Below are 27,918 nucleotides of genomic sequence, written 5' to 3' on the forward strand. Positions count from 1 at the left end.
GTATAAACTTTTTATTTCGCAAAAATGGGGTCATGGGTGATGGTACAGAAGCCAGTCTGTATTTAAGTACTGCAGCGTCCCAGACCCTAAGGGAAGTGTGAATCGCTGCGCAATCCACTCGATCTGCTGGTCTATGTTCCTTAGGAATCCACATAAGAAATTGTGGTCTATCTGGGCCCATCATGGTGGATTCCAGATCCACCCACCTCCGCTCCCCTGGGGGGGAGTGCCACAGTGCAATCTGAGTCAATTGAGCCGCCACATAATAAAAATATAAGTTCGGGAGACCAAGGCCTCCCCTGTCTTTTGCCCTATACAGGACGTTGCGGGAAACCCTTTGCCTTTTATTCTGCCAGATAAACCTTCCTATGGCCTGTTGAAGCGGTCCCAAGGCGGATTTACTCAAGTGGACTGGCAGAGCCTGGAACAAAAAAAGTATCCTAGGCAGCACATTCATTTTTACTGAATGCAATCTTCCGATCCACGAGATCGGCTTGTCTACCCATGTCTCCATGTCAGCTATCAACTGTCTAATCAGTGGGATATAATTTTGCCTATGGAGTTGAGAGGGGTCCGCTGTCAACCAAATGCCCAGGTATTTAATCTGGTCCTTCTCTATCCGTAGGTGATAGGTCCTCCCTATAGACGCTGTGTCTTCGTACGTCATACCTAAGGGGATCGCGCTCGATTTATGCAGGTTGACCTTATATCCCGACACCTCCCCGTATGCTTCCAGCATCCTAGTCAGTGCCTCCATGGAGGCCTCCGGTTCTGTTAACGTCAACAAGACGTCATCTGCGAAACCCGAAACAACGTATTGTGTGTCTCCCACCAAGATACCCTTAACATCAGGAGCTTCTCGTATGGCCTGCATGAGGGGCTCCAGCGAGAGCACGAATAGCAGCGGTGAAAGAGGGCAACCCTGCCTCGTACCATTGCTCAGGTGGAACGGTTCGACTCGCGCTCCCGAAATTTGAATCTGTGCCCTAACGTTGGAGTACATAGCTTGAATAGTTGTAATAAACGGGGCCGGCACGCCATAGTGTCGCAACACCTCAAATAAGTAAGGCCATTTCACTCTATCGAATGCCTTTTCGGCATCTAGGGACAACAGTAGTGTCGGGGTGCCCTTCGTGACCTGCCTCCCTATGAGATCTATATTGCGTCTCGTGTTCTCGAAAAGTTGTCTCCCAGGTATAAAGCCCACCTGATCCGGGTGAATCATACCCGTAAGGAGTGGGCCTAATCTGCCCGCAAGCACCTTTGCCAAGATCTTTGAGTCGTGGTTGATCAAGGAAATAGGGCGAAAGTTCTCCGGGACCGAGTCGTCCCTTCCAGGTTTGGGCAATAGAACGATATTCGCCAAGGACATATCTCTATCAGGCGTCCCCCCATCCATCAACTCATTAAACCAGGGTTCCAAGTGAGGGAGGAGTTCTTCCCGGAAGGTTTTATAGTAGCTCCCCGAAAAGCCATCAGGTCCAGGTGCTTTGTTGCTTTTCAAGGCGGATATTGCCGCGTCTATCTCCTCTCCCGTGATACGGCTTCCCAGTACATTCGAAACCGCTGCTTCTAGTTTAGGGAGTCGTAATCCAGATAGGAAATTCTGAATCCCTTCTAGTTCCCGGCCCGTGTCCGTGGCGCCTTCCGATGAGTGGTTATAAAGTTTAGCGTAAAAATCTGAGAACACCGTGGCTATGTCTGTGGGGTTTGTCTGGTAGATACCCGCTTCATTCTTGATCCTCGTAATGTGTGTGCTCCTTTGCCGTGGTCGAAGGGATCTAGCTAGCAAGGTATCCATCTTGTTCGCCTTCTCATAGAAGGTGCGCTTGGCCCATATCATAGCCCTTGCGGTATCATCCAGGAGCGTTTCTCTAATCGAGATCCTTATGTTCTGCAATGATGTCAAATTGGCAGGCGTAGGGTCCGATTTGTGTCTGTTTTCCGCCGTTCTCAATGCTTCCAGTAATGTGGCCAATCGTTGAAATTTACGTCGCTTCCTCAACGTCGCTTCTCTGATCAGTACACCCCTAATGACAGTCTTATGGGCTGCCCACACCGTAGCCTTCGTAACTCCTGACTCCGCTTCCCTTTCAAAGTAGTCCCTGAGTTCCGAACGAATAATCTCTACAATAGCTGGATCTTGGAGTAGAGACGTATTCAACCGCCACGACCAAGGGGACGCCGCGCTTAGCCTGTCTAGGGTAAGGGAGATATCTGCGTGATCCGACCAGGTTATGGACCCCACCCTGGACTCTGATACCCTGGGAACAGTTAGTGAGTTTACAAGAAACAGGTCTATCCTTGAATACGTGTCGTGAGGTGGCGAGTAGAACGTATAGTCAGTATCGTCTGGATGTTGAGCCCTCCATATATCCAGCAAATCAGTGTGTTGTATAAAAGTGTGTAACAATTTATCTTGCCCTCCCCGTTTGTGCGATCTCGGAGCTCCCCTACAGGGCCCCCTGTCCATTGCTGGGGATGGAGCCGCGTTAAAATCCCCCCCTACGATGACCATACCATGTGGCAGCGAGTTGACCACGCGGGTCATCTCTGTCCAGAATTCCCTGGACTGCTCGTTAGGGGCGTAGAGATTGAGAACATGGATAGTGTGAGAGTGTAAGGACCCTGATACTAAAACATAGCGTCCGCTCGGATCCGTACTGACCTTGCTAACCCTGAGCGGGCATCTATGATGTATAAGAATAGCTACCCCGTTCCTCTTATTGAGTGCTCTGGCCTCAAACGAGGTTCGAAATGTATGATCTTTAAGGGCAAACTTAGCTGATTTCGGCAGGTGCGTCTCCTGCAGGAAGGCTATATCCGGGTTCATGCGCTTCAGTTCCCGAAACATGAGACGTCGCTTTTTAGGGGCATTTAGACCCTTAACATTAAGGGACATTAGTTTCACAGGCATAACTCATCTTGTGGAATATCGCTATTGTGGAGCCTACCGACACTACCATCTGTGGCCAAGATACTGAGGGCGTTCCTCGATTCCCCCCCCAGAGGAGAGATATGATGGGAAAGGGCAGAGTGGAGAGGGAAAAGAAAAAGTAGAGAGAAGAAGAAGGAAGAACAACATAACATATTGTACAAAAGTCGCCTGGTCTTACCTAAAGCCAGGCTTATCCGGGGTATATGTCCCGTCATCCCCATAACTAAGAAAAGGTTCTGGGATGCTCGGGACATGGACCAGCCAATAATGGCACTACTTGAGTGCCAACTGAAGTTAAATATAGGAAAAAACACTGCAGACCCTGCATAACCCTTAACGGCAGGGAGGGCAAACAAAACCGAGTAAATGAGCCAGAGTATCTAATATCTTATGCTCCAATATGCATAACCAGAGGAGACATAGTTGAGAAGGTATTAATCGTAATTGAACAAATGTATTTCTTTTTGTTGTTTTATTTTGTATTTTTTTTTTTCCCCTTTTTCTTTTTTTTTTTCTTTCTTTTTTTTTTTTTAACTATTATTCTTGTTTTTTTTTTCTAATATAAGATATATAGTTTTTTTTTTTTTTTTTTGCTAAGTAGAAGTCGTACACACCAATAAAGCAAGCCTAATATAAGGCAATGAATAAACGAATAACCCGGTGCTGAGAGAGTGCTGCAAAAGAAATAAACGAATGAGTACATAGGTATAGTGCAAGAATAAACTCGGGCGGATGGCCGCCGGTGCGGAGGGGCGTCCCCCAAGGTGAGACTACGTTCCCAAGCCGGGGATAGGAGGGGCCAGGAGCAGGGAGGGGAAGGTCACTCTACCCCATACTACCTAGGGGGATCCCGGCGCCATCTCGTGGCTCCGGCCCAGACACCACCCTCCCCCACCCATACGGGGACGAGAGAGCGAGCCCACGCTTCCATGCCCCCTGTAGGGCCTAACCATCTAAGCCAACCATAGCAATTACACCTCAAAAAACTAGGGCCCTATTGCCTACCCGGCTCCCCACGGTTCCGTCCCCCACCCGTGCAAACATAATACAACGCAATACAATTGCGCAAAAAAGTACATAGCGACATACATAACAGTAGCCAGACATCATCCCCCCACCTCCCTCCTTGCGGCCGTGGGTTATATAAAAACAGTAGCCCGGGAGAGAGAAAAAAAAGAAAAAGGGAGAGGGGGGGGACAATATCGTCTAAAGGCATGATAGTTCCGTAGTCTACTTTGAGATGCTGGCTAGGAAGCAAATGACCCCCAGTCCCGATCCTCTCCGATCCCCGATCCCCGCACCCCAGCATGAGAAAACAGAAATATAAAAATAAACGGTGAATCTGACCACCCCGGCGTGCAGCCCATAAAGAAAAAACATAGGGGGCACGCATAATCAATGAAGGGGCGTCATGTCTCAGCAACCCTAACCCACCCAATAAGGGGAATAGGTGCTCCACGAACCCACCCGGGCCCGAGGGCCTTCTCAGGGACCCTCACGGGAGCTCCCCAACCATGCCCCCACTGGGTGAGCCCCAATGGAAATTAGGCACCAAAAACCCGCCATACCATCCGCATCTTAAGAGCCCCCCCTCCGGAGTGGAGAGACAAAAAAACCCGATCTCCTCTCCGCCAACCACCGCCGGATCCGGGTCGGCCTACCACACCGGGACTCACTCACCCGCCGTGTCCCACTCACCGGGGAGGGGACGCAGCTCCTCTACGGCAGGAGGAAGCTCCGACAGCTCGATCTGGTCTCGGATATCCAGGCTCCTCAGAAACGCCGCCGGGTCTCCGTCCGCGTACAAGGTTTTGGTGCGACCATCCCGGAACGCCAACAAACGGAATGGAAAGCCCCAAGCGTATTTCACTCCATGCCTCTGTAGGAGCCCCGTCACAGGGCGCCACAGCCTTCTTTTTTGGAGTGTGGCCGGTGTCAGGTCTTGAAACAGGGTGAGTTCTACCTCGCCATACCTGATTGGGCCCTCTCTACTCCTCTTCAGCAGGGCTTCTTTCGTCTGGTAGAAGAGAAACTTAATGATCACGTCCCTCGGGCGGTTGTCAGTCGCTCTTCTTGCCCTGAGAGCTCTGTGCGCTCTCTCGATATGCCACTGATTATCCGGCATGTCCGGCAGCAAAGGCTTCAGGATCTTAGTGACCACTTCCAGCAGCGGGCCCTCACCTTCCTGTTCGGGTAGACCCCGAAGCCTGATGTTGTTCCGCCTGGACCTGTTCCCCAGGTCGTCCAGGGCAGATTCCGCCGCGGTCAATCTGGAAGACAGCTGGTTAATCTGAGCCGTAGCGGCATTGTGGGCCACGACCGTGGACTCCACACGCTGCTCCAGCACCGCCGTCCTCGCTCCCAAGGCCTGAATTTCGGCCTTGACCTCGTGTGTGTTTCTGGTGATTTCCGCAGCTAAGTAACCGCGAACCTCCGCCAGTTTTGCTAGGATTTGCGCAGTATTAGCTTCCGACACTTCCGAGGCCGCCGCCGCTCCCGGGCTAGAGGGTGATCTCGGAGCCATCGGGCTTTCCCGTCCGCCATCTTGGGCTTGCGATCGCATGGCGCGGGAGGCCGCAAACAGATCAGTCACCGTGGCTCCGTGTTCCGATGGCTTTTTGGACTGTTTCTTCGGTGCCCGCCTGTCCATAATGGCTCCCCCGGTTAATTTCTCGTCCAGGTCAGTGTTTTTAGCGCTATTGTAAGCTTATGGCATCGTGGTCCTAACGGAGCTTCAGGAGGACACGTCCATCTTGCTCCGGCTTCAGACCACGCCCCACTGATTTGTTTTTGTTTTGTTTTTGAATGTCAGAAATGTATATATGAATGTTGTCGCAACCTACCCTCGAAACAAGACGTAGCAACGATGCTGGGGAAGATGGAGATGTAATTTCAGACGAAACTGGAAAATAATGGCGCGGACATCCGCCATATTGGGGACAGAGTGAGTACATTAGAGGATGACAGAGATCTCATTCACACACAGCTACAGCAAATGCAGAGCTCGATTGATGCTCAAAATACTTACCTGTCACATTTACACAGATCCGTGGATGACACAGACAACAGGGGCAGGCGTAACAACCTGCTCATCAAAGGCCTGAACAGGAACAAGAGAATCTCACAGCGACGCTCACAGAACTATTTAACCTTATTCTGGACAGAGCTCCAAACACGCAGGTGATGCTAGATAGGGCACATATGGCCCTAAGGCCAAGGGGAACAGCCTCCGACTCAGTTAGGTATGTAATATGTCAAATCCACAATTTCTCCATGAAGGAGAAATCCTCCGAGCACTAAGGCAGAAATTCACAACCATTACTGTTCCATAACACCACCATACAAATCTATCCAGACCTTTCCTGGGCCACACTCCAAGCTGGCGGGCATACTAAGATATAGGTAGGGATTTTCTTTTGTCCTAATTGCGATGTATAATGACACCACATTCTCTGGTCTCTGTCCAGGATGTACCCTCATTTGCCCAAGCTCTGGACTTACTGGTCACACAGATATCGGCCTGGTACGGCCCAGCCATGCAACCACCACAGCCTTGTCTCCAACAATGCCCCCGGCAAACACCTTCCAAGAGACTGAGGAATGGCCAAAGTGGCGCACCACCACCCCAGAGGTCGCCAAGAAGTGCTTTATTCTCTACTTAAACCCTGTGGATTACAATGAGCAGACCCTCATTACCAGTGACTGGACTCTTACAGACCGCACACCTCGCTCTATCTTGTAGGACACTGCCTTTTTTTTTCTGAAGTTCAATAAAAAGCCGAATCTCTAGTCTGATTCCTTCCTCCCCCTGTTCACCGGGACTGTGGATTCAACACCTGGCGGCATTGCAGGCAGCCTCGGACAGTCGATTACAGTCTATCATCCTGATAAATCATACCCATTGGGACTTACTTCAACGAGAAGACCATCCCAGGACTCTCCACCATACAGGGTTTAACAGCTTACCAAATGTTCAACATCCCACCGGGACATTAGAATGGGTTTTGTGTACACACCATCCTGGAGCCGACCAAGTATAACCACGTCCCAGAGGACCATCTAGGGGAAGGTCGTATAAAATGTTCAACAATAATTTTTGCTTCACTGTATGCATTTATAATGTATCTGGGTCCTGTCTGGGTGTGCCGCTTGTACCCACCAGTAAGCCATCCTATGACCCCTCTATAGATTCCAGAACCTCACAGAATTATGCCACTGTACCCCCCAGCTCCATGGGCTGGAGCCAATATACACCCCTGTTGACTGCAGCTATACTCGCGCCAACCCCATGATGCTTTATCTTGTTAGGATATGGTCCAAGGTCCAATTGATGTAGCTGCTCGTTGCCAGCTCACCCTAGCCCTAGGCCACAGGCCACTTATATGGTCCCCCACTCCACACTTTATCAAACGCCCCGAAACATCATACCTCCATAAATATTTCACCAGATTAAGTGGGTGCTACGACCACCCCCTAAACCTACTACTACTATCCCCTTGCTCTCCAGCCACCCATATGGTCTGGACAGCCAACCTATGCACCGTCCCTCACCCTTGGCCTCCCTGGTCGAGAAGACCGATATTGCGGTGCACCAAGTTTACCCGTATGGTGTGGCTCCACCATCATGGGAAACCCACCGACGCTTACTACCCACACAAACTACATTTATGATGCATCCTATGTTTCTAAACTGTGTGAAAAGTTTTGATGTACATAGTTGTTCATTGTTAGAATATTTTTGTTTGTTAGCAGCTACATGTATGGTTCTCTACTCACCTCAAATACCGATGCACATACACATATGTCCACTCTCCAAGTAGTTTCCCTGAATGTAAGAGGTCTCAATACACCCAAAAAAAGCTCTATAGCCTTAACGGAGTTCCACAAACTCAAAGCGGACATAGTTTTTGTCCAAGGGACACACTTTAGAGAAGATGCAACACACACATTCTGTAACAGAAAATACCCAACTGGTTATTTTAGTACTTCTTAAGTACCAAATCCAGAGGGGTAGCCATTCTCATAGCAGCACATGTGCCCTTTACCTACATATCACATTTTACAGATGGCAATGGTAGACTCATCATGGTGGCAACCTATACCTCCCAAATAGGAAACTAGGTAGAGCACTGAGGAAACGTTGAGAGCCATTGAATCCTTCCAAGAGTGTCTTATGGTTGTGGGGTGGTGACCTCAATATCTCACTAGACTCAACACTAGACACCACCTCGCAGGCTATAAGGTACTAATCATCAGCCAGAAAACAGATCAACTCCTTACTAGTCTCGGCCCAGCTCGGCCCAGCTTTTTACAGCTGGCGCATAGCCCATCCATCTGCCAGGGACTATTCCTATTACTCACATGGCACAGGTTCATACTCCAGGCTTGACATGTTTTTCATACCTCACAGATTCCTCCACTTAATAAAAGCATGCCAATACGGTTCCACTACCTGGTCAGATCATGCACTCCTGACCTTGACCATCCTTATCCCCTCACTCCCACTTAAAACATTCCAATGGAAGCTCAATGACTTGTTGCTCAATGATGCCAACATCGCCTCCCAGGTAGAGGATACACTGAAACACTACTTCCTTGAAAATACAACTTCCTCCGTCTCCTCCACCACTACGTGGGAGGCACACAAGGCAGTGGCCAGAGGTCACTTCATTGCCCTGGCATCCAAAAATAAAAAACAAAGACACGCCCAAATAACCGACATAACTCAAACCATAAGGACCCTGGAAGTACAACACAAACACAATCAGTCACTAGACATTTATAAACAACTGGTTTCCAAGAGATCCACACTACAACAACTGCTCAATACACAGACCAAAAAAAAGTTATTATTGACAAAACAGAACTACTACTCTCAGGGGGGCAAGTGTGGCAGACTTCTAGCTAAAATGTTTCAAAATGCCAGACAAACTACATTCATCTCCATAATTAGGACGGAGGCAGGGGTCATCTCCCATAACCTTGTGACATACTCACAGCTTTCTAAGGATTCTACTCCTTACTCTATAACCTCAGACAAACCCCACCTGATGAACGCAACATTGAGCAATACCTCACTGACTGTCTACAACAAATGATCCCCCAGAATGTCCTACAGGCCCTAGACAACAAAACTTATGTACATACACTATCCACGACATTCACCAATACGTTTAACTCCCTACTTGGCTCCCACACATTACCCCACTCAGCACTTGAAGCCCACATTACCTTAATTCCAAAACCAGGCAAAGATCCCACTAATTGTGGAAGTTAACAACCCTTTTCTTTAATTAACGTTTCCCTCAATTTTTTCACCAAGATCTTGGCCACAAGGTTACGCCCTCTTTTACAGGGACTAGTTCACCCTGACCAGGCTGGATTTGTACCGGAACGAGAAGCAAAGAACAACACTGTCAAAATGATAAATCTTATCCATCTAACCAAACTCTCCCATGCGCCATACCTGTTACTGTCCATAGATGCCGAAAAGGCGTTTTACAGGGTGGACTGGTCCCTACTCTCCTACACCCTCAGAGCTATGGGTTTTGGCCCAAACTGGCTAAAATGGATATCAGCAATTTACTCCTCCCCAACAGCTAGGGTGTGGGACAACGGCCAACTTTCTGATCATGTACATAATATTAGTAACAGTACAAGACAGCGGTGCTCCCTATCGCCCCTTCTACTTATACTCATATTAAAACCCTTCCTACAAGGCATCCGCAACAACTCCAATATACAAAGCATAAAATTAAAGTTTAAAGTAGCTGCAGATTACTTACTTTTCATCATTACTGACTCAATAACCTCTATGCCCCATCTTCTGGATGAAATATCCATATACAACAAGCTCTCCAACTTTTTAGTAAATTTTACTAAAAGCAAGATACTGCCTATTCAGGTTACCCCTCAAGTAAAATCGACACAAATGTACCTGTTTGCTTGGGCAGAAAAAGCAATAAAGTATCTTGGAGTTCAACTCCCCAGAGATCTCCATATGCTTTACGATCTAAACTTCATACCCCCGCTGCAGTCAATTAAAACAGACCTCACACACTGGCACAAACCAATGTTTGGGTGGCTATGTCGTACACATAACCTAAAAATGAACTCCCTTCCGAAGATCCTATATCTCCTCCAAACCCTACCTATACACTGCCCAACTCCTTCTTCTCCACTATTAAACGTATATTTAGCAAATTCATATGGTCGCACAAACATCCTAGACTCTCTCTTAAAACACTAATTAGCTCAAAAGTGTGAGGTGGGCTCGGCCTACCCGATATTGAAGCATATTGAGGCAACCATACTCACTAGAGTCTATGAGTGGGCTTCTCCACAATCCCAAATACATTGGATAATACTAGAACGTCAGGGATTCCAGATACCTTTACATACAGCCCCTTGGCATGAAAAGGGTAAATCCTTTCTTAAATCTACGTACACGTCCCATCCTACTATTGTGCCCATTCTAAAAGTGTGGCAACAATTACAGAAAATACCCAACGTGTCTATACATCCCTCACCTTTATATCCAATTACCCATTATTTAGACCGGGCATGTAGACAGCTCACTTTGAAGCCCTATACAACAACTTGTACCTCATCTCAGGCAGAGTGGTCACCGCAACTGGAACCTGCCCTCAGCATGAACTTCTTCCTCAGACACAACTCTCCCACATGCTATGATACCGTCATTAACAAATTACACACTTCTTCAACTCCCGACCAGAACTATTGAAGGGCTGCAGAGATCTGATACCCTTTGAGAACCTCTGTTCGACCAGGTCAAAACCAAACACCTATCCACACTTTACAAACTGATCCAAAAAGAAACAACGCTCTCTCACCCTAGATTTCTGAACGCTTGGGAAGAGGAACTCCACCTTACGTTCTCCGTACCTCTATCAGCAACTCTACCCAGGAAAGCAATTACAAAAGGATAACAAGATGGCACTACACACCCTCACACCTGCACCATATGTACCCACAAACCTTAGCGCAGAGCTGGAGATGTCACCAATCAAAAGGCACACCAGGCCACATATGGTGGACATGCGAGGTTATACAACCTTACTGGAAACGAATACCATCCCTTATCCATGCATTAACTAGACATATTATCCCATGCACCCCAAAAGCAACACTGTTCCTTCTATACCTCTCACCACTCCCCAAATCACCTCTTGACTGCAGCAAAAATGCTGATCCCCCTACATTGGAAGACCACTTCTGCACCCACAATCAGGAACTAGATCCAGAAAGTGGAATCCATTCGCATTATGGAGGAGTTGAACTCCTCACTTACACACTCATATCCTAAATACTTAAAAGTTTGGGAACAATGGTCATCATATATGCAAAGAGGTACAACCACCTAGAATACCTATAAGTACCGCATCCTCCCCTCTACTGCTCCCACCCATTTCCCCCCTAGCCTCATATCGAGGACACGCCTTGAAACTCTGAACAAAAATGCCAAATAGGGACCAGACCTCTTACAGCTGAACAAAAAACAGATGACATTCGCATTTGGAAAAGGCCTTCCAGATACCAAAAATAAGAATTTCTCATTCCTGCAACACGTTGATACCATGTTCCTAGCTGTTAAGTTAGTTTAGTTGTGTTTATTCCCCGCCCCCTTACAGCATACCCATCATAAGACATGCAGACCAAGTTGCTACAACACACATTATAGGCCACCATGGTTATACTCTAGAGGGCAGATGTTTTCCTAGCCACTAACACCATGGGAAGCCACCTCAAAAAAAATCACAGAGCAAGGGTTCAACATCCAATTACATGTCCACTATAGGAGCATCTGATCCAGAGGATCAGATCCTATGGAAATCTCATATATACTGCTATATACCTGCTCCTTTCTCGCAGACTGAAGAGAAACACTTCACAAAAGGTACCTCCTGTCGGTTTCGGTGATACTTCAATTTTGATAGTTATGGCTCGCTTCAGGTATGATGTGGACCTTTACCGACAAAAGGTCACTCTGGGTCATTCTAAGCTTAGCGTGTCTTTATGCAATCTATAGCTGTATACGGAGTAGACCCTTCCGTTCTCAAATTACTTATAAATACTGTTTTCCTTAACCATTCTAGATGATAACTTGACTATCATTAAAATGATTCAGTGTCTGAAGACCCAAAAAGGCACTGTAAAAATATTGTAATAAATGAAACAATGACTCAAATAAATATAAGATAAAAGTGTATTGGATGAATGTAACAGAATGCAAAAATAGTCAGTAAATAATCAATCTTACCAAAGTATTAGTGATCACAGCATATGTCCTTGTGTATGATGCTCTGTGTGCAAGTGAGAATGGAATAATGGTTGAATGAATGAATGTATACCTGAGTGAATGAATGTTAAAGAATGACAACATCCCACTCTTTCTCCTTCAGTTAAATAGCCATTTTGTCCTCCATAAAGCAGCCCCCACCTGTGTGATTTTCCCAAAAAGGTTTTCTAACTTGTTACATGATGTAATGTATTGCATATCTAAGTTTGGGATATTCCCTAAATGGCTCGAGCTTGTAGTTAGCTTACGAAGTGTTTTTGTATACATTTAACTGACAGCACATGTGTTTTTGGAATATTCTCTAGAAGGCTCTTGCCTGTAATTAGCTTACAACGAGTTTTGTATACATTTGACTGACAGCACATGTGTTTGTTCTAATTTAATTTTAACTTTTTAGCTGTTAACCTTGTGGGATGTCATTGAAATGTTAACTTTTTCAAATCTAAGCAAAAGGGCCTGCAATATGAAAATACACCTATTGTATACAGCTAAATGTACATTCGTATTATATATATATATATATGCACCATACCATATAATACACATATATATTGCAAACTACACATTAAATAATGATCAATACTCCACACCTCCCTCTACAGATAGTTTGCAGCAAGTAGGGGCTTGGTCATTCCCATCCTCTTCAACACACTTGACTGATCCCGAGACCAGGCTCACAGCATACAGAAGGAGCCTCGGTAACGGCACTGCAGTCACCAGTGATCTCCTCATGGAACAACAAACAACCACACATGACCATGCCCACTCTAGGGCATAATGCCACAAATATGGTACCCCACATGTCAGTGACTCTGCAGTTATGTTGTTGCATCTATCCTGATGTTGTAGAACAATAACACTGTATTTGTTTATCGATGTATATAATTTTATGTACCCGCATGTTATATGACATTTCTTCTGTAATGCATATTACACCATAAATAAATAAATAAATAAAATGGAAAAAAATAAATAAAAATCTGTCCCCATGTACTGGTTTTCCTTTTTTTTGGGGGGGGGGGGGGGGGGGGGGGGGGGGGAGGAGTCATTGGGCCAAATATATTACATGCCCATTTCAAACTTGGAAATTGTGATTTTCTGGGCCTTTGTTACCTTTGAGACAGGATGGCAGCAGAGAAAAGTAAATTGCCCCCATGATGGCATACCATTTTTCAAACTAGACAACTCCACATGCCGCATTTTGAGTTGTTTGGTTTACCCACTTTACACCCTGTTCTAAATTATTATGAAAATTATATATTTTTAATTTACCTAAATAATTGATGTAAATAAAAGTCAGCATAATTCTCATGTTATCAACTATTAAGAGTACAATTCAAATTTTATTGAACAAACCTCCTAATGATACCAGTATTTTTTTGAAACATAAAAAACTTACAATGCACTGTTCCAAATTATTACGCACAGTAAGTTTCAAAACACTTTATAGGTTGTAAAGAACTGAAAATTGTAATTTGTTGTGTTTGCAGCATATTTACCGAAATCAAAAGCTATTTCAATCAAACTTATAACAACATTTTAACTTTTTAAACATTTTAACAGGTCACGTTACATTTTAACATAGAACCCCTTATTTAATAGCAGCTTCACAAGTCTTGCATCCATTGAACTTGTGAGTTTTTGGACAGTTTCTGCTTGAATTTGTTTGCAAGATGTCAGAATAGCCTCCCAGAGCTGCTATTTGGATGTAAACTGCCTCCCACCATCATAGATGTTTTGCTTGAGGATACTCCAAAGGTTCTCAATAGGATTGAGGTCAGGGGAGGATGGAAGCCACACCATGACTTTCTCTCCTTTTATCCCCATAGCAGCCATTGATGCAGAGGTATTCTTTGCAGCATGAGATGGTGCATTGTCATGCATGAAGATGATTTTATTACGGAAAGCATAGTTCTTCCTTTTGTACTAGGGAAGAAAGTGGTCAGTCAGAAACTCCACATACTTTGCAGAGGTCATCTTTACACCTTCGGGGACCCAAAAGGGACCGACCAGCTCTCTTCCCATGATTCCGGCCCAAAACATGACTCCACCACCGCCTTGCTGACGTCGCAGCCTTGTTGGAACAGGGTGGCCGTCCACCAACCATCCACTACTCTATCCATCTGGACCATCCAGGGTTGCACGGCACTCATCAGTGAACAGGACTGTATGAAAATAAGTCTTCATGTATTTTTCTGCCAAATGATGCGGTTTCTGCTTGTGAGCATTGGTTAGTGGTGGCTGAATAGAAGGTTTATGCACAGTTGCAAGACTCTGGAGGACTCTACACCTTGATGTCCGTGGGACTCTAGAGGCACCAGCAGCTTCAAATGTAATGGTATTTTAGCAGCTGCTCTCTTGATCCGATGCATGGATCTGCACGTATTGCACTCGTTTAAATTCATGGGTTCTTTGTCTACTCTTCTCTATTTAACACTTTATTAAGGCATTATCTGCCACTATTAATTGCTTATATATCATACAGCCAGTTCTCCTTCATAGCGATCTTCTTACACCCGATCGGTACTCTGTTCACAGTTTGTGTACACTGTCACTATGGCAACCACATTTCTCCGCTGTGCGTCTAGATGACGTGACGTCACTAGCGGCTTCCATTCACTTCCGGGTTCTAACGGGCAGAGACACTCACCCGTTTGGTAAGTGTTATTTTTCATATTTTGTATATAAGCACATGTATGCCTCGTATTCAATGATCTTGAAAAATCATTGAAAAAAGTCGGTCGATTTTTGTATACATTTAATGGATTAATTAAACACCATTTTTTCACTTATATGAAGACCTGTGAGTGCATCCCGTTTTTCTTTTTTCCCTATATATTTGACGACAGGGATCTAGCACCCAGGCAGGATACCTTTATTCCTTTATAAGGAGAGTGCCAAGCTTCCCCTTTATTATATATATATATATAAAAACATATATAGATAGGGGGGCGGAGCCTGACCGGGGAGCTGAACAGACACGTTTACTGAGAGCTCCTGAGCCTGATCCCGGTTTTAGGCAAAAATCAGTGGGTAATCTACAATTTCTGCACCCCAGTTCACCTTGCCTTGTCACACAGGAGCAGGGGTACCGGGGGACACCTTGATCGCCTACATGCCCGCTGTGATGCTGAACCGGAGGGCCGAGGCCTACATCTCGCAGAGCTGGAGAGAGGCGGCCGCTCTCCCAGCTCACCGATCCTCACAGCACCCGCAGTATCGGACCTCCCTCCCCCCCCCAAGACCGGCGGGGGTTATCCCGGTCCCCATCAACATGTACCATCAGCCCACAAATGATGCAAAAACCGACGACACTCCACAACAGGTTCTGCACCAGCAGGCTGTAAACCGCAAAATGGCGACCACAACCCTTAACACGGAGCCTGCAGCCACTCAACCCCTCCATTAACGCCTGGATGCTCTGTTGAACAGTTTTTGGGAGAAACTGGAGCAGCGGCAATTACAACGAACCCCCAACCAACCTGCAGTAGTGGGGAAGCGGGAGGCCGCGAGCCGGAGAGGGCAGATCCCGGACATGGCCGCCAATTACTCAATGGCGGAGTGCCCTTCTAGGCAAAGGCCCAACAGGAGATTCTCTCCAAACCACCGACCACACCGCAGGAGGGTCGTCCGCCGCCGGCGGCGGAGAACCATCAGATCCCTCCACAGCGCCCACAAAGGGAAAGACCCGGCCCAGAGAGGTACCCGAGTCTGTGGACACGAAGTGTGGGCCCAATGTAAAGCCTGGAGCTGGGGAGAAGCTTCTCACCGCACTCAATCCTTCTTCACGTTTACCCCACTGACTGACGTCTACCTCACTACACTGCTGAACAACCGACCATCCCTCCGTCCAACACCAACCTTGATCCTGACCGGCATCGGCTGAATGATTCCAAGAACTCAGACAGAATAGGCCAGACCACAAGCTGACGGACACTTTCAACATGGCGCAATACTACCCCAGCAACCTACTTAAGGGATATGATAGTCCTCAGGTTTTGCGTTACCAAATGCTACACTTACGTTTTTACTAGTTATTTAAGTTGTGTAATTCAATTATGCAGCCACCAGGTGGCATTTCCTAGTGTCTTTCCACTGTAATAGTATGTGACGCACCCCTGACTTACTCAAATAGGCATATTGCTGGGGGTAAATACTTTGGACTGCTACTGCATCCAGACTAAAACTAAGCTAACTCGAAATTCAGCAGCCTAGGCCGTCGTATGACCATTTTTCTATGCTTGCGTCCATTCTTTTAAATTCTGCGACCAGGATCGCACCTAGCCATAGTTCCGAGCATCCACCAGCCCAGCCCGCAGACTAACATGCAATTAACTTGCTGACTAAACCTGGATGTTACTCAGGTTTCAAGATTAACCGTTTGGTTTTTGCAAAGCTACCCTCTTAACTGCTTCATTATACGTTATTTCAACCTGCCACTTAAATCGCCTACAGCATATCTATGGTGTTATATAGCTTACGGACTCTTTATATTGATAACTCACCTAGATAGGCACTGTTTATGGTTACATTTGCTATGCCGTTATATACTTGTTTTTCTTAAAAAAAAAAAATGAGGCTGTCGAATCTCGAAGATAATATGTTTTGCGATGTGACATTCCCGACTTGTACAACTTATTATTGTCTTCCCCTCTTTATTCTGTACCCGAAACCTAACATGCCTCAATAAAACAAAGATTGATAAAACTGAAAAAAAAAAAAAAAAAAAAAACATATATAGATAGATATATATATATATATACAGGTGATACTCAAAAAATGTGAATATCGTGCAAAAGTTCATTTATTTCAGTAATGCAACGTAAAAGGGGAAACTAATATATGAGATAGACGCATTACATGCAAAGCAAGATAGTTCAAGTCGTGATTTGTCATAAGTGCGATGATTATGGCTTACAGCTCATGAAAACCCCAAATCCACAATCTCAGTAAATTAGAATATTATATGCAATCAATAAAACAAGGAGTGTACATAGAACAATATCGGACCTCTGAAAAGTATAAGCATGAATATGGACTCAGTACTTTGTTTGGGCCCCTTTTGCAGCCATTACTGCCTCAACGCGGCGTGGCATGGAGGCTATCAGCCTGCGGCACTGCTGAGGTATTATGGAAGACCAGGATGCTTCAATAGCGGCCTTCAGCTCTTCTGCATTGTTCGGTCTCATGTCTCTCATCTTTCTCTTGGCAATGCCCCATAGATTCTCTATGGGGTTCAGGTCAGGCGAGTTTGCTGGCCAATCAAGCACAGTAATCCCACGGTCATTGAACCAGGCTTTGGTGCTTTTGGCAGTGTGGGCAGGTGCCAAGTCCTGCTGGAAAATGAAGTCAGCCTCCCCATAAAGCACATCTGTGGAAGGAAGCATGAAGTGTTTCAAAATCTCCTGATAGAAGGCTGCGTTGACCCTTGACTTAATGAAGCACAGTGGACCAACACCAGCAGATGACATGGCTCCCCAAATCAACACAGACTGTGGAAACTTCACACTGGACTTCAAGCATCTTGCAGTGTGTGCCTCTCCATTCTTCCTCCAGACTCTGGGTCATCGGTTTCCAAATATGATGCAAAAGTTGCTCTCACCAGAAAAGAGGAATTTGGACCACTGCGCAACAGACCAGGTCTGTTTTTCTTTAGCCCAGGTAAGACGCTTCTGACGTTGTTTGTTGTTCAGGAGCGGCTTGACAAGAGGAATACGACATCTGAAGCCCATGTCCAGGATCCGTCTATGTGTGGTGGTTCTTGATGCACTGACTCCAGCCTCAGTCCACTCCTCGTGAAAGTCCCCAACACTTTTGAATGGCCTTTTCCTGACAATCCTCTCCAGGCTGTGGTCATCCCTGCTGCTTGTGCACCTTTTTCTTCCACACTTTTCCCTTCCACACAACTTTCTACTAATGTGCTTTGATACAGCACTTTGGTTACCCTATTGGTAAGGTTAGGTCTTAATCCAGCTAATTACTCTGGTCACTCCTTCCGTATAGAAGCCGCTACCATGGCCTTCAGGAAAAATATACCTGTACATATCATTAAGACTTTAGGATGGTGGAAGTCCTCTGCGTACTTAAGAAATATAACTGAACCAGTTCAGGAGATACATCAAGCTTTCCGTAACATAAATATGTAATGTATCATAATATGTTAATTTTGTTGACTTTTTGCTCTCTTTTATTACAGGCCTACCGCATTGTCGGTTCCGGCACACCACAACCGACTTTTGTCATATTTCTGTATGTCTAATATGAGGAAGTTACATAACTACTTCTAACATTACGGCTTTTATGCCCCAAACACAATTCTATATATATGAAACCAGGGGGCTGCACTCACCTGAACATGCATAAATGGGGTGCTGCTGGGGGCCAATTTATACAATACACAAGATCCAACGCACTCAAAAATGGGGTACATTGACGTTGTGGCAGTTATGCAATATAGGATCATAAAATGTAACTAAACCCCCCATTATTTTGGCCTAGATTAGGTGTTTTTAAAAAAAACTAATAAAATCTGTCAACATTGAAGTTGCTGTTTAGTGGATAGGTGAGTGCGCTGGATCTTGTGTATTGTATATATATATAAATCTGCCTGACAAACATTATTTTAACATGATCGGCTTGGAATCTTTACTGTATTGTTTTGCTTTCTGTATTATAGTTTTTCTGTGTTTAAACTAATATATTCTGTGAATTATACAAAATATATATTGTGAGCGTAAAAGTGGCATTGTGGTTGATGGAAGATACATCAAGCCTGATTTGCTAAACTGCAACCTGAGAATTTTCAGTTAAATGCCCCAGGGAAGATGTTAGTGTTTGCAATCTACATTGCTGAGGTTCTGCAAAACATGGTATGGGTCCCTGGGGCGGAGTATTTGGAGAGTAGGGTGGGCCAATGCTCCAACAGCATTAGTTGCTGTGTAACAAACCACAATTTAGATCTGACTTAAGAGTTAACTAAATTGACACTCACCTGTAACTAGTCAATTAGTAGACAGACCTTTAAATGAAGAGGGCAGCCTGCTGCAGAGTGAGGAAGAAAAAGACTGCTAGGAGAGTGAATGACAACTGTGTTTTTTGTTTGGAAAATTGTTTTGGAAAATTGGTAAGTGGGAAAGCCACCCAATTGCAGATAGAAATTTCCTGTCTAGTAAGAGCTCAAGTAAGAGCAAGGGATTTTGTTTGTTTTTGTTATTATTTAAAGCACCTGTTTTCTTATTGAATAAAAAAAAAGGAAAACCAAGCTGACTGTGTCCTGGACTTTATATACCCTAGAAGGCGGTGGTTACTGCAAGATCTGTGACAACCCTACCTGTAAAAGAGGTGGTTTGTTACATATGGTGGAGAATCCGGGCAACCACGTAAGCCTGAGGGTAGGAGTCAGTTAAAGCTCAACATGGAGGATGTTATCAAGGCTCTGATCCAGTCCACCTCTGTGCAACAGGAGACTAACAGGAGAGCTGCAGAAAACAGTGCAGTCCTGCAGCAACTGGTGCTGGCCCAGGCAGAGGGTGCTAAAATCCTGGCCAAAACACAAATGGAGTGCACCGAGTCCTTGGTGAAACAGCTTGTTGTGACACAAGCGGAGATGTTTAAAATAGTCCGTGAGGAGCAGCAAAAAGTCACCCAGGGGCTACAACAGGAAATCCGAGCGATCTCTGGAAAATTGAATGGAGACCCTGATGGAGGATACCAAAGGCGATTCGGGCGAGCCACTATCTTCAGAAAATGACCACATCCGATGATGTAGAGGTGTACCTTCTGGCATTTGAGCGCACTGCTGAGAGAGAGGGATGCCCGGCTGGTGAGTGGGCAAGCATACTGGCACCGTTCCTAAGTGGAGAACCACAGAAAGCATATTATGACCTAGAACCAGCCGAGGCAAGTAACTACAGCAAATTGAAAGCTGAAATCTTGGCACGACTGGGTGTAACCTCTGCAGTACGTGCCCAAAGGTTCCACTCATGGTCATATTCTTCAGACAAAGCCGCACGCTCCCAAATGTTTGACCTCATACACCTTGCACGGAAATGGCTACAACCTGAAATCCATTCAGCTAGCCACATTGTGGAAACCTTAGTTATGGACCGGTTTTTGCGTGGTCTACCAGCTGCCCTACGTCGCTGGGTCAGCCAAAGTGACCCCCATACCGCTGACCAACTGATTGCCTTGGTAGAAAGATACGTGGCTGCAGGAGAACTGCTATGTCCCACTTCAAAGGAAAACCCGTGCAATCCTAAGCCCCATGATTCGGCAAGACCTGGTAAGACTGTTCAAGGTTTAAGGGGAGCTGAAGAGCGGCAGCTCTATACACAAAACACCAGGGGGGCATCCAGGTCTAATAGGCCTGGGAGAGGAACTGATTGGTGGACAGATTTCACTGTCAAATGTTTCAGGTGCAAAGAGGCTGGTCATATGGCCAAAGACTGTCCATTGGGGGATGAACCTATGGAATGCAATATGGGCAAAGATGAGGGAGCCCGTTCATGTTTGTTTAACTGTTATGGTACTGTTACCAATGACTATGATGATAACCCGCATAAATTCTGTGTGACTGTGAACGGAAAAATGTCTAAAGCAATACTTGATTCAGGCAGTATGGTAACGTTGGTAACAGAGTCTATAATACCTTGGGTAAAACCCGATCATGTACAGAAAATAGGCATTATCTGTGTTCACGGTGATAAAAAAGAATACCCCACTGCGGAAGTAAATATTGGAACCCAGTATGGGGATTTAAAGTACCGAGTGGGTGTTGTACCTAGATTGGCCCATGAGGTAGTGATCGGTAGAGACTTTCCTCATTTTCTAGAATTATGGGCAGCTGTACAAAAGAGGGAACAAAATTTATCAGAAATTAGTCAATCGGCCGAGGATAATGTGTTCCCTTTTTCCGATATTGACTTGGGTTTTGACCACTGTGACGGAAAAATAAGAAAAAGGAGAAAGTACTGCCCTAAACCAGTATTAATAGGAGATAACCCAGCTCAAACTAGTGAGGAGCCTACTAATACTACAGACAAGGATAAGGACCTAATTGATATTGGAATTAGTCCAGGTAATTTTAAAAGTGCTCAGTGGGAAGATCCCACTTTAGTGACAGCTAGAAATGATATTAAAGTTGTAAACGGGGTTGCTAATCAGCCAGGAGAAGCCCTACCGTTCCCCTATTTTAAAGTACAAAATGACCTAATGTACCGTGTAGAAAAAAGGGATTCAGACGTCATTAAGCAGCTGTTGGTTCCTCAGACTTACCAAAATATAGTACTAAAGTTGGCTCACAGCCACATATTAGGGGGACATTTGGGAGTCGAAAAGACTAGAGAGAGAGTCCTTAGAAGGTTTTACTGGCCTGGAGTGTTTACTGCTATTACAAACTATTGCTCTTCGTGTCCAGAGTGCCAGTACAGGGCTCCTTTCAAGACTTTTCGTAGTCCACTTGTACCCTTACCCATAATTGATGTGCCTTTTGAAAGGATCGCTATGGACTTAGTGGGGCCACTGGTAAGGTCTGCTAGGGGACACCAATATATATTAGTCATCTTGGACTATGCAACTCGCTACCCTGAGGCCATTCCTTTGCGTAATACCTCTTCAAAGGTAATAGCTAAGGAACTTATGTTGATGTTCAGTAGGGTGGGTATCCCTAAAGAAATCCTGACAGATCAGGGGACCCCGTTCATGTCCAGAGTCACAAAAGAGTTGTGCAGGCTCTTGCAGGTTAAACATCTTAAGACCTCAGTATATCACCCACAGACTGATGGTTTAGTAGCGAGGTTCAACAAAACCCTTAAGAGTATGCTACGCAAGGTAATTGATGCAGATGGAAGGAACTGGGATTTTTTATTGCCATATCTGTTTTCCATTAGGGAAGTTCCACAGGCCTCCACGGGCTTCTCTCCTTTTGAATTGTTATACGGAAGACATCCCAGGGGAATATTAGATATTGCTAAGGAGACCTGGGAACAGGAGACTACTCCCCACAGGAGTGTAATTGAGCATATAGCTCAAATGCAGGATAGAATGGCCACCATCATGCCTATTGTCAGGGAACACATGCTGGAAGCCCAGCAGGCTCAGAAAAGCAGCTATAACCGTAATGCTAGAGTCAGAGTGTTCCAACCTGGAGACAGGGTATTGGTTCTGGTCCCTACTGTGGAGAATAAGTTCCTTGCGACTTGGCATGGACCCTATGAAATAATAGAAAAAGTGAGTGATGTCAATTATAAAGTCAGACAACCAGGGAGAAGAAAGCCTGAACAGTTGTATCATATAAATCTGTTAAAGCCATGGAAGGACAGGGAGATCCTGATTGCTTTAAAACCTTCAGACCCCCCTATAATAGAACCAGAGGTGAACATATCTGAGACTCTGTCTGTGCATCAAAAGCAAGAGGTCAGAGATTTCATCAGAAGAAATAGGGATGTTTTCTCGGTAGTTCCAGGAAAGACTAAAGTGATCAAACATGACATAATAACCGAACCGGGGAAAAGAGTTAATCTCAAGCCCTATAGAATTCCTGAGGCCCGGAGGGAGGTTATAAACTTAGAAGTTGAGAGCATGTTAAAACTTGGAGTCATTGAAGAATCCCAGAGTAACTGGAGTAGTCCTATTGTATTGGTGCCAAAACCTGATGGCACATGGAGGTTCTGTAATGACTACCGCAAGTTAAATGCCATCTCAAAATTCGATGCCTACCCAATGCCCAGAGTTGATGAGTTAATAGAAAGACTGGGTAAAGCTCGTTATCTAACAACCCTGGACTTAACCAAGGGTTACTGGCAGGTCCCTCTCACCGAAAGAGCCAAAGAAAAGACAGCCTTTTCAACACCCAGTGGCCTATTTCAGTACACTGTATTGCCATTTGGGTTACATGGGGCACCTGCCACATTCCAACGAATGATGGACAGAATTCTTAGACCTCATGTTCGTTATGCTGCGACATATTTGGACGATGTCGTCATCCACAGTACAGACTGGGAATCCCACCTCCCCAAAGTTCAAGCGGTGCTTGATGCTGTCCGCTCAGCGGGCTTAACTGCCAACCCTTCCAAGTGTACAATTGGTTTAGAGGAAGCAAAGTACTTAGGTTATTCTATTGGGAGGGGTTTGGTTAAACCACAGGAAGCCAAAGTAGCAGCCATACAAAAATGGCCACAGCCCCTTACAAAGAAACAAGTAAAGGCATTTTTGGGTTTAATTGGATATTATAGGCGGTTCATCCCAGATTTTGCTACCATGGCTGCACCTCTAACAGACCTTATTAAAGCCAAATCCCCGGTCATAGTTAAGTGGTGCCCTGAGGCGGAAGAGGCTTTTAAGAATCTGAAGGAAGCTATCTGTAGCCACCCTGTCTTGGTGACCCCAGATTTTTCCAAAGACTTTATAGTTCAGACAGATGCTTCTGATATTGGCTTGGGGGCTGTTCTTTCACAGGAATACCAGGGTGAAGAACACCCTATATTTTTTTGGAGCAGGAAGTTAAACCCACACGAGAAGAACTACTCTATTGTTGAGAAAGAGTGTCTTGCCATTAAGTGGGCACTAGACTCTCTAAAATACTACCTGCTGGGCATAAAGTTCCACTTGATAACGGACCATGCTCCTCTGACATGGATGTATCAGAACAAAGAAAATAACTCCAGAGTAACCAGGTGGTTTTTGAGTTTACAATCTTTTATTTTCACTGTGGAACACAGGGCTGGTCTGCGACAGGGTAATGCTGATGGACTGTCGAGGGTACACTCACTGATTTCCATGGTCGCTCAAACCAATAGGTATGAGCTGGGGGGGAGGATATGTGAGCGTAAAAGTGGCATTGTGGTTGATGGAAGATACATCAGGCCTGATTTGCTAAACTGCAACCTGAGAATTTTCAGTTAAATGCCCCAGGGAAGATGTTAGTGTTTGCAATCTACATTGCTGAGGTTCTGCAAAACATGGTATGGGTCCCTGGGGCGGAGTATTTGGAGAGTAGGGTGGGCCAATGCTCCAACAGCATTAGTTGCTGTGTAACAAACCACAATTTAGATCTGACTTAAGAGTTAACTAAATTGACACTCACCTGTAGCTAGTCAATTAGTAGACAGACCTTTAAATGAAGAGGGCAGCCTGCTGCAGAGTGAGGAAGAAAAAGACTGCTAGGAGAGTGAATGACAACTGTGTTCATTGCAAGGACATTTCTTTTGTTTGGAAAATTGGTAAGTGGGAAAGCCACCCAATTGCAGATAGAAATTTCCTGTCTAGTAAGAGCTCAAGTAAGAGCAAGGGATTTTGTTTGTTTTTGTTATTATTTAAAGCACCTGTTTTCTTACTGAATAAAAAAAAAGGAAAACCGAGCTGACTGTGTCCTGGACTTTATATACCCTAGAAGGCGGTGGTTACTGCAAGATCTGTGACAACCCTACCTGTAAAAGAGGTGGTTTGTTACAATATATATAATTTTGACATATTACATTGTAAAATTTACAGTTGTGTTTGGTTCAGGATTTTGCAGTTGTATTTTTTACTATTTTCAGAATATTTCTGTAAATGTAACAGTTTTATTGTTAATTTACACATTTTTGATTTCATGATTTTACAGTTGATTTCACAGACATTTTTATAAAAAACTGCAATTAGTACCAAAATGGTTTTTCTATTCTTTTTTAAGAAACACTATAGTCACCTAAATTACTTTAGCTAAATAAAGCCGTTTTAGTGTATAGATCATTCCCCTGCAATTTCACTGCTCAATTCACTGTCATTTAGGAGTTAAATCACTTTGTTTCGGTTTATGCAGCCCTAGCCACACCTCCCCTGGCTATGATTGACAGAGCCTGCATGAAAAAAAAAACTGGTTTCATTTTCAAACAGATGTAATTTACCTTAAATAATTGTATCTCAATCTCTAAATTGAACTTTATTCACATACAGGAGGCTCTTGCAGGGTCTAGCAAGCTATTAACATAGCAGGGGATCTTAATTAAACAGAACTTGCAATAAAGAAAGCCTAAATAGGGCTCTCTTTACAGGAAGTGTTTATGGAAGGCTGTGCAAGTCACATGCAGGGAGGTGTGACTAGGGTTCATAAACAAAGGGATTTAACTCCTAAATGGCAGAGGATTGAGCAGTGAGGCTGCAGGGGCATGTTCTATACACCAAAACTGCTTCATTAAGCTAAAGTTGTTCAGTGAATATAGTGTCCCTTTAAATAAACTAAAAAGTGGGGTACAAAAAGTTCAGGTTATGTCTGATAGAACGCTCTGAGAAACTATACAGTAATTAGAACACAGGAAAGGATTAACAAAAACTAGAAAAGGTTAATTTAGGAAATTAAGTAACATATTAACAAAAAATTAAAAAATCTGAACACAAAAAAAATATAAGCAGTACTAGTGTACTGATCACTGTACTAACACTGTGATCAGCAGTGAAAGGTTTAAATCGAGCAATTTTCTATTTTATTTAACACTTTGGAACACAGCCAGGAATTATCTTTTCTGCTTCTCTTGCCTAAGATCAAAGTTAGGAAAGAGAGAGGCAGAAAACAATGTCACAGTCTATATTTGAATTCATTGGCTGTGACACTGTATTAGTGATAATGTGGCTCCAGTCACACCAGATTTGATGCTGGGGGAATGCTGGGTTGCCAGGCAGTCCTCGCAATCAGATTCGGCAAAGTGACCATTACTTAGATGTAGTGGGGGGGGAACTGATGTTAAGACGTGTCATTACATCCTACCATCTTGAAAGCCCATACTTTCCAGGATGTAACAGAATGTCTTAATGGCAACAGCCAGTTAAGGGACCACTATGGGGCCAGGAAAACAAACTCGTTTTCCTGGCACTATGTAGTTCTTAGGTCCCCCCACCCTTATGGCGCCCTCCCCTCCCGTTTAAAACCCCTTCAGCCACTTACCTTTATTCAGCGCCGGGCTCCCTCAGCGCTGGTGACCTCTCCTCCCCCTCCGACGTTGGCTCCCAGGTGGAGCCAAATGCTCAGGCTCGGCCGGAGCCGTGCGTGCATTAAAAATGCCCATAGGAAAGCATTACTCAGTGCTTTTCTATGGACGTCACAGTGAGAATCACGGAAGCTGGATTCACCCTGCAGTCAGGGCCAGATTAACATAGGGGCTGATGGAGCTGCAGCTCCAGGCCCAGGCCCATTTAAAAAAAAATAAAACATTTTTTATACACTACTCTTAGGTTTGCCACCTGACTGGTATTTTACTGGCACAACCGGTATTTGAGGCTGTCTGGCCATGCCGGTATTGCAGTAATACCGGCAATACAAATGCAGGTATTTTTCTCAGAATAAATGGTGATTACTCTGCAATACCAGCACCGGCTAGTAGGGGTTACTGTGTGTGGAGAGAGGCAGGGATAGGAAGTTACAGCATATCCCTGCCTCTCTCTACTACTCACTGATCCGTGGGGGAGCAGCAACACAGCACAGAGTCCAGACAGCAACTCTACAGCTCAGGTAAGTGAGGGATGGGGGGAAAGTCAGCATTGACACTGAGACACTAGGAAACCCTGAGACACTTGGGGACACTGGAAAACATGGGGACACTGAGACACTAGGGGACACTGGGACACTGAGACACATGAGGACGCTGTGAGACATAGGGACATTGGGAGACACTGAGACATTGGGACACGGAGACACTATGTCCCCATGTCTCCCAGTGTCACAATGTCCCCCAGCCAGTGTCCCTAGTGTCCCCAAGTCTCAGTGTCTGTGTCCCATGTCTCTCAGTGTGCCTAGTGTCCCCATGTGTCCCAGTGTCCCTATGTCTATGTCCACAACTGTCCCCATGTCTCCCAGTGTCCCCAAGTGCCTGTCTCCCAGCCAGTGTCCCCAGTATCCCCTAGTCTCCCAGTGTCTGTGTTTCCATGTCTCTGTGTCCCTAGTGTCTTAGTGTCCCCAAATGTTTCAGTGTCCCCATGTCTCCCAGTGTCTGTGTTCCTAGTGGCCCCATGTGTCCCTATATATCCCAGTGTCCCCATGTCTATGTCCACAACTGTCCCCATGTCTCCCAGTGTCCCCAAGTGTCTGTCTCCCAGCCAGTGTCCCCAGTATCCCCTAGTCTCCCAGTGTCTGTGTTCCCATGTCTCTGTGTCCCTAGTGTTTTAGTGTCCCCAAATGTTTCAGTGCCTGTGTCCCTAGTGACTCAGTGTCCCCAATTCTCCCAGTTTCCCTAAATGTCTCAGTGTCCCCATGTCTCTCAGTGTCCCCATGTCTCTCAGTGTCCCCGGGTCTCACTGTGTCCCCAGTATCCTAGTGACATGGGGACACACTGAGACATTGGGACACTGGGAGAAATGGGGACACTGAGACACTGGGAGACTAGGTGACATGGGGACACTGACACTGTGAAACATAGGGACACAGACACTGGGAGACAGGGAGACACTGGGAGCAATCCATCTATATAGCAGAATCAAACTGTGAGTAGTTTGTTGGTGATTTTACAGAATTTTCTCTGATGTCACTCCTTGTGATTTACATCATGTGATGTCACGCATAACTAATTAATTATACAAATGATTAAGGCTGGTATTTTTTTCCAAGAAAGGTGGCAATCCTAACTACTCTTCACATACTCTTGCTTAAAGGAGCACTATAGGGTCAGGAACACATCATGTATTTATGACCCTA

The 27,918-nt window shown here is 45.2% G+C and overlaps 2 protein-coding genes across 2 annotated transcripts in view; one reads left to right on the forward strand and one right to left on the reverse strand.

The window, feature by feature from the left end:
• Window positions 1–18,279, forward strand: part of LOC134608803 (uncharacterized) — a 233,460-nt gene extending 215,181 nt beyond the window's left edge. The window contains exon 18 of the mRNA XM_063451916.1: window positions 18,261–18,279. The gene's annotated coding sequence lies outside the window, so the exon portion shown is untranslated. The remainder of the gene's footprint in view (window positions 1–18,260) is intronic.
• Window positions 1–27,918, reverse strand: part of LOC134608802 (NACHT, LRR and PYD domains-containing protein 3-like) — a 243,579-nt gene that overhangs the window by 137,787 nt on the left and 77,874 nt on the right. The window lies entirely within an intron of this gene.

The sequence above is a fragment of the Pelobates fuscus genome, chromosome 4 (genome assembly GCF_036172605.1).
Source record: "Pelobates fuscus isolate aPelFus1 chromosome 4, aPelFus1.pri, whole genome shotgun sequence".
Classification (NCBI taxonomy): Eukaryota; Metazoa; Chordata; class Amphibia; order Anura; family Pelobatidae; genus Pelobates; species Pelobates fuscus.